The sequence below is a fragment of the Rana temporaria genome, chromosome 10 (assembly GCF_905171775.1).
Source record: "Rana temporaria chromosome 10, aRanTem1.1, whole genome shotgun sequence".
In the NCBI taxonomy this organism is placed as follows: domain Eukaryota; kingdom Metazoa; phylum Chordata; class Amphibia; order Anura; family Ranidae; genus Rana; species Rana temporaria.
In genome coordinates, this window is record NC_053498.1 from 69,273,068 (window position 1) to 69,280,621 (window position 7,554).

Below are 7,554 nucleotides of genomic sequence, written 5' to 3' on the forward strand. Positions count from 1 at the left end.
ATTAGAGGAACTGAATTTATTCACTCTTGAGAAGAGGAGATTAAGGGGAGATATAATCAACATGTACAAATATATAAGAGGTCTATATAGTGAACTTGGTGTTGAGTTATTCACTTTACCGTCAACACTGAGGACAGGGGGGCACTCTTACGGAAAGGTTTCTTCACAGTAAGAGCTGTGAAAATGTGGAATAGACTCCCTGCAGAGGTGGTTCTGGCCAGCTCAGTAAAGTGCTTTATGAAAGGCCTGGATACTTTCCTAAATGTGCATAATATAACTGAGTACTAACATTTATAGGTAAAGTTTATCTGTGGGAAAATCCAATTGCCTCATGGGGGGATCAGGAAGGAATTTTTTCCCCTGCTGTAGCAAATTGGATCATGCTTTGCTGGGGTTTTTTGCCTTCCTCTGGATCAACTGTGAGTATAGAATTGGGTATATATGATTGTATGATATTATTATTATTTTATTTCTTATGGTTGAACTTGCGTCTTGTTTCAACCTGACTAACTATGTAACTATGTAACAAGGGATATTTACATTCCTTGTGACAGAAGTAAAAGTGATATAAAAAAGAAATTAAAGCAACAGTGTAAAATTAAAAATATATAAATACATAAATAATTAAATTATCCCATGCTAGTGTGCAAAGGAGAATGCACTCATCAGTCCCGCACACACGCAAACAACAATCATCCCACACATGGGCAGTAATGCTAGCACCAGACCTCCTGTGTAAATCTAAAGTGGTAACCTGTAAAGGCTTTTAAAGTGTCGCCTATGGATAGCAAAATTGATGCTGTTTGACGCTGTTGCACGTGCATGGTCAATTTTAAAGCGCGACATGTTTGGTATCTATTTACTTGGTATAACATCATCTTTTATATTTCACAAAATATGAGTTAATTATTGTGTTTTTTTGCATTAAAATGTGTATTTTTCCAAAACAATTGCATTTGAAAAAACACTGTGCAAATACTGTGTGATATAAAAAATTCCAAAACGCACCAGTTTATTATCTGGGTCCCCTGCTTTAAAAAAATATATATAAGGTTTAGGGGTTCTAACTTATTTTCTAGAGAAATAAAATACAGATTTTTACATGTAAACAGAAGTGTCAGAAAAAGGCCTGAAGGTCAATTGGTTAAAATGTGTATTGTTCCAATATTTCTTTTGGCCTGTTGAAAGGGAATGGGGTTTAACTAACACCCATACACGTTCAGTAGGTTGGGTGATAGCAATTTAACCTGGACCTGCTTCTGCATTTCTGTATGTACTCTGGGTTAATTGCTGTTACCAATGAGCTGGAATCTTTAGAGAAAGACCATTTTTTGAAGCACAGAACACAGTCTAGAAAAGGGCTTATACACTAAGGGGTAGATCCACATACAACGGCGCATTATTGGACCTCAACGAATTTGCGCCGTAAGTTACGGCGGTGTAGTGTATCTGTTGCGGCGTAAGGGCGTGGAATTCAAATGGAAGTGATGGGGCGTGTTTTATGTAAATACGTCGTGACCCGACGTAAACAACGTTTTTTAGGAACTGCGCATGCGCCGTCCCTGGGGGTATCCCAGTGCGCATGCTCGAAATTAAACCGGAACCCGCCAATGCTTACGACGGTGACGTCATTCTACGCAAATTCCTATTCGCGAACGACTTACGCAAACGACGTAAAAAAATCAAAATTGTACGCGGGAACGACGGCCATACTTAACATTGAGTACGCCTCAGTATAGCAGCTTTAACTATACGCCGGAAAAGCCAACGCAGACGACGTTAAAAAATGCGCCGGGCCGACGTACGTTCGTGGATCGCCGTAACTAGCTAATTTGCATACTCAACGCGGATTTCGACGGGAACGCCACCTGGCGGCCGCCGAAAAATTGAAGCTTAGATCCGACGGCGTACGAAGACGTACGCCTGTCGGATCGATCCCAGATGCCGTCGTATCTTGTTTTGAGGATTCAAAACAAAGATACGACGTGGGAAATTTAAAATTACGCCGGCGTATCAGTAGATATGCCGGCGTAATTCTTTTGTGGATCTGCTCCTAATGCTGTTTACTATTGAAGACATACCTGTCCATATGTCCATACCTGTCCTGTCCATATGCCTGGCATGGAGTGTTTTTTATTAAAAAATTACCACACACCAGCTAATCAATTAATGTGGTCAGATGGTAAAGTGGTAGTTGAATGGATCTTCAATTATTTACTTATCTATGTGTAAGCAATCTTTATGACAATGTTAGTCTTAAGTTTATTTAATGGGTTGGGCACATGTGCTTAGACAGCATTGTGGTTTGGCAAGTGGGGTGCATCTATGGTTTGATATTTGTCTTATGAAATATACATTACTCACTCTTCTGGTGTGAAGCAACCACAAAAAACAGATATATTATCCCATTCATCTGGAACCCAACAGCCTGCATGGGTGAGGTGTTTCAAGCTGGCATTTAAGAACATGGAAGGACCGAAATTTAAGAGTGTGTATAGGTGTTTTGTGTATATATTGCCGTCAAGACTTCTTAGGTAAATATAAAATATTGCATACGGATATTTTGTAGTTTCATACACAGCCAGCAGGTGGCACTCTGGGCTATTTTTTTCATGTTATCCAGTTTCTCCTGACCTTTTTCTAAAACTGACCATTTGTCCATATAAAAAGGAGATGTGTTTTATTTGGGATATATTGCTTTATTTAGGTTATTTTTGATCTGCATCATTTCCTGCCCATTGTGGAATTACATTTTTACTTAGTTTGATATAACATTTGTTCAGCATTGGTGCAGCACTATCAGATGTGATTTTATTTTTTTCTAAAATATCTTCATTAATGCCTCATGGCACACTACAAGTTTGGAGACATCTGGATGTGAAGGAGAAAGATGCATAATTCTCTCTAATGAGACAATTCACTTCATGTGTCTTTTGTAATTCTGCCAACCTAAATAGGACTTTGTCAGAGCACACAGGTGATGCAGAAACGTCCTGCTCAGCACACTTATATATGAATGCATTTGGTTTATAGAGCTTCTTTCTGAAAGAATAACCAGCATGACTACAGTAATATCAACAGGGATTTATGGAGTGGTAAAAACACATTATGAATAAGGTTACAACACCTGCAAATACAGCGATGTCGCTGGAAGTAAATCATTTACTAAAGCAATGACAATGACTGAAGTAATATAATTTAAACAGGGACAGACATGTTGAATAGATCTGACAGCCCTATATAACCAACATCTAAGCTATATTTACCATAGTTAGCTATAGTATATTTCTTTATTAAGGTTATATTTTAACTGAAATTAGGCTTAAATTTCAGCAAAACATCTCTGCCTGTCACAAGGCACATTTCACATTTAAAATAACCTGTTATCCTGCCATAAAGTTCTAGCCTTCTCTGGCGGCCTGGGGGTATATGAAATGATCCTCACCAATCAGGATATTGTGCTAAACCTATAGGTAAATACAGGGCCGTCTTTAATATGGTTTGGGCCCTGGGCAAACATTTTTTTTGGGCCCCCCTCCAGCTTATTTTGGGCCTGGCTGGTTCACATGTATGTGTTTTGGCGGCCCTCATTTGTGCAGGCACAGCAGCCCATTGATTTGAATGGGCTGCCATGCCTTTGTTTCTTGCAGAAAAAAGGTGCATTCAGCATTTTAAAAATACAGTTGCCTATTACATGAGGCATGCGCTTTTCTTTGCAGGAAACGCAGGCATGGCGGCCCATTCAAATGAATGGGCTGCTGTGCCTGCGCAAATGTGGGACGCCAAAACACATACATGTGAACCAGCCAGGCCCAAAAAAAGGCCATCAAGCAGTTAAATACAGACAATAATGCCATGTGCTCTGAGTCCTTACTCAGCCTGGACTGCAGGTCTGGTCTGTGATTTAACGACTTCCTCTATTTTACACATGGCATGGCATGGCATGGGGTCCCATGGTGCTAAACCCGAATGGACAGACGGTGCTGTGACCCCATGCCATGCCATGTCATGTGTAAAATAGAGGAACTTTTTAAAACACTGACCAGACCTGCAGTGAATCATCAAATATTATAAAGACTTTGGGCACACTGTACAGAAAACTTCTATTTACAATATAGATTAGCAAACAGTGACATACCTTGACGAGCAGGACATGAAGAAGTCAGCCTCGGGAAGAGCAAACTGGGGATGTTATAAAATCACATTCTAATTCACTTTTTTATACACGCAGCACCCAGTGGCAGGAAGGGAGAAGTGCACGTCTAAAGGAAAGCCAGGGGTGCTGCACATTTTAAAACACTGGGAAGGGAAGCAGATGTGGCACTGGCTGCGTGCCGCTGATGATTTTCAGCCTGATTTGTGGGCAGCACAGGGGCTTAACGGGCGGCTCTGCTTTGGGCCCCCAACAGTGACAGGGCCCTGGTCAGCTGCCCCTGTTTGCCTTATGGTTAAGACGGCCCTGAACAGACAGCATGGATTCATGTAAGACAGAAGTTGTCAGACAAACCTGATTTATTTTGCGTTCGCGGGTGTGGTTGATGACAGATATAGAATAGATCTATTTATTTATTTATCTATCAAATATATACTGTATTTATTGGCCTATAACACTGAAAATAGAGGGTAAACTGTGCCTGCGTGTTATACGCAGGGGGTTGTGGAAAGTTTTTTTCCTGAAACTTCCCTCTTAAAGTTAGGGTGCGTGTTATATGCCAATAAATACGGTATCTATCCATTATCTTTCTACCTATCTATCTATCCATCCAATATCCATCTATATCCCATATCTATCTATCTATCTATCTATCTATCTATCTATCTATCTATCTATCTATCTATCTATCTATCTATCTATCTATCTATCTATCTTATTCTATCTACCTATCTCTAGCTCTATATCTATCTATCCTGGAAAGTGGAAGTGACCTTTGTAGTAGAAGGATCTATTATAGAAATGTCACATACCTTCACCTCTGTGACTAAGAACAGGATCAGCCTGATCCCTGTAATCTCGGCCTCCTCTACACGGCTCGGAATGTTCCTTGAGTACACGGAGCCGGAGTAGCATATCCCGGTGTGTGACATGAGGGTAACAGTAGATCTAGGAAAAGTTGGCCACACTGGTTAAAGGACAAAAATGTATAAACCTATTGCAGGACAATTTTATGGTCCAGCTTATTTTGGCCCCAACTAGGAATGATGCTCTGTTGGACCTGGTAATCTCAAACGGTGCAGAGCGTATTTCTAATGTTCAGATAAAAGAACACCTGGGTAGCAGTGACCATAACATGATCTCATTTGATGTTAGCTGTAAGCAAAAACCACATACAGGAAAGATAAAAACACTTAATTTTAAGAGAGCAAATTTTCCAAGGATGAGGGCTGCTCTTCAGGACTTAGACTGGGAGAGAATATTGGCATCAATGGGCACAGAACAGAAATGGGAATTCCTCAAAAAGACTGTTTGTGAACTCACTGCAAAGTATATTCCCATGGGCAATAAGTTTAAAAGGTTAAAAAGAAAACCTTTATGGCTCACGTCACGGCCAAAGTTAATAAAGCTATAAAACTATAAGAAAAGAGCTTTTAAAAAATATAAAATAGAAGGAACACTAGTGTCGTTTAAATGTTACAAAGAATATAACAGGATATGTAAAAAGGAAATCAAGGATGCAAAAATTCAAAATGAACGACAGATTGAAAAAGATAGTAGGACAAACCCCAAGAAATTCTTCAAATATATTAATAGTAGAAAGGTCAAATCTGAGCATGTAGGCCCTTTACAAAATAATCTAGAGTGGGTGACTGGGGACAAAAAAAAAGGCTAATTTATGAAATACCTTTTTATAGCTCTGTGTATACAAAAGAGCATGGGGGAGCTCTTGTCCATAATTGGGGTGGTAGTGACAAAGCCCTAAATGATACACATTGGCTCAAAAGTGATTTGGTCCAGAAATATTTAGACAGAATAAAGGTGGATAAAGCGCCTGGACCAGATGGCATCCACCCACGGATCCTAAAAGAATTGAGTTCTGTAATTTTAAAGCCATTGTATCTAGGGACTCATTAATGACAGGAATGGTACCACTGGATTGGCGGACAAGTCTTTACCAAGTAACTATAGACCTATTAGTTTACCTTCTATAGTTGGGAAGATACTGGAAAGATTAATAAAAGACCACATAGATGAGTTCTTGCTGGAAAAAAAACTATTTAAGCAACAGACAGCATGGATTCATCAAAGACAGAAGTTGTCAGACAAACCTGATTTCCTTTTATGAAGAGGTAAGTAAAACATTGGACAGAGGAGTGGCTGTGGACGTGATATATTTGGATTTTGCTAAAGTGTTCGATACAGTTCCCCACATACGGCTCATGTGTAAGGTAAAGTCTACAGGATTGGAAATATCAGTTTGTAAATGGATAGAAAACTGGCTAAAAGACAGAATTCAGAGAGTTGTGGTTAAGGATTCTTACTCTGAATGCTCCAAGGTTATCAGTGGTCTACCCCAAGGTTCAGTGCCAGGACCCTTACTTTTTAATATCTTTATGAATGATATTGGGTCTGAGATCAAAAAGTAACATTTCTGTCTTTGCAGATGACACCAAGCTATGCAGTGGAATAACGTCCTTACAGGAAGTCTCCAATTTACAAGCCGACCTCAATGCTCTGTCTAATTGGGCGACTATGTGGCAGATGAGGTTTAATGTTGATAAATGTAAAGTTATGCACTTGGGGGCTAAGAATATGCATGCGTCATACATACTAGGGGGAGTAGAACTGGGGGGATCCGTAGTGGAGAAGGATCTGGGGGTTTTGGTAGATCATAAGCTCAATAATGGCATGCAATGCCAAGCTGCGGTTTCCAAAGATTATAAGAACTGAATTTATTCACTCTTGAGAAGAGGAGATTAAGGGGGATGTAATCAACATGTACAAATATATAAGGGATCCATATAGTGAACTTGGTGTCGAGTTATTCACTTTACGGTCAACACTGAGGACAAGGGGGCACTCTTTACGTCTAGAGGAAAAGAGATTTCACCTCCAAATACGGAAAGGTTTCTTCACAGTACGAGCTGTGAAAATATGGAATAGACTCCCCCCAGAGGTGGTTCTGGCCAACTCAGTAAAGTGCTTTAAGAAAGGCCTGGATTCTTTCCAAAATGTACATAACATTCATAGGTAAAGTTGATCCGGGGAATATCCGATTGCCTCATGGGGGATCAGGAAGGAATTTTTTCCCCTGCTGTAGCAAATTGGATCATGCTTTGCTGGGGGTTTTTGCCTTCCTCTGGATCAACTGTGGGTATAGAATTGTGTATACGTGATTGTACGATATTATTATTGTTTTATTTCTTGTGGTTGAACTTGATGGACTTGTGTCTTTTTTCAACCGACTAACTATGTAACTATGTAACACTGGAGGTGACTGTTGGCTGCGGGGCGCATGCACAAACACAGACTTCCTGTTCCTCGGTGGCCTGGGTTGCCATGGAATCAGTTTGGTAGGCTGGGAATGAGCAGACTCTCTCCGCTCCTCCTCCCACCAC